The sequence below is a fragment of the Geospiza fortis genome, unplaced genomic scaffold, assembly GCF_000277835.1.
Source record: "Geospiza fortis unplaced genomic scaffold, GeoFor_1.0 scaffold450, whole genome shotgun sequence".
Lineage (NCBI taxonomy): Eukaryota > Metazoa > Chordata > Aves > Passeriformes > Thraupidae > Geospiza > Geospiza fortis.
In genome coordinates, this window is record NW_005054416.1 from 1,977,615 (window position 1) to 1,978,628 (window position 1,014).

Genomic DNA, 1,014 nt, shown 5'->3' on the forward strand with positions numbered 1-1,014 from the left:
CGGGCCCCTTTTCCTCGTTGCTGGCTTAATCTCTCTCTTTGCTCATTTCCCCGCTTCTTTTGTTGCCCCTTTATTGCCAGTTTCCTTCCTTGTCTCCACCTTTATCTGTTCTTTGCCCACTTTTTGCTTCACCGTTTTCTTTCCCTTTTCTTTCTTTGTCACTTTTTTGCCCCCATCCTACCTTCATCCTTTATTCCATTCTTCCCCCTCCTTTTTTTTTTTTGGCCACCTGTGTTGTCCCTTTCTTCCCTTTTCCCGCTTTGTCCCTTCTTTGCCTGCTTCTTTCCTTACCTTGTTCTTTCCTCACCCTTTCTTTTTTCCCCTCACTTTTCTCCCTTTCTTTGCCCCCTTCATTTCCCCTTTTCTCCCTTGGCTCCTTCATTATCCCCTTTTTCTTTCCCCTCCTTTCCCATTCTTTCTCTGTCCCTAATCCCTGTGAAATCCCCAAATCCTGCTGGAGCCCCAAGCCCACCTCCATGTCCCACAAACACAGGGTCGAAGCCAGGGGGTGCCACATTTTGGGGATGCCATTTGGGATCCCTGGAAAGCTCGGGCTGCTGCAGAGGGCTGCACAGCCTTACAGGAATCCCCCTCTCGGGCTTCGCGGTGTGCTTGGACTGTGTTAATGCATCGGAATCCGCAGGATACGCCGTCCTGGAATCTTTTCCTGGCAACTTCAGGAGTGTTTCTGATTAAACAAACCAAACGAGCACGGCCCCGCCCTGGAAATTGGGATTTGGTTTCTGGGAATCGCATTGGTGCCCTCTAGTTTCCCCAGCCGTGAGTGTGTTTCTTCCTTTAATGACTGATTTCTCCCGTGGTTTCACCCCTAGCCTGAGCCGCAGCAGGGAGGGGACGCTGCCTCAACCTGTGGGATGGCGGAGGAGGGAAAAAGTCCCGTTATTTTCCAGCCCTGAGCTGCGGAGGGAAGAACCAGCCCACACGTCGGTGCATCGAGTTGTGGCCGGGATGAGCAGAGGCGGCCGAGGGGGGCACGGAGCCGTGACCCCGGGG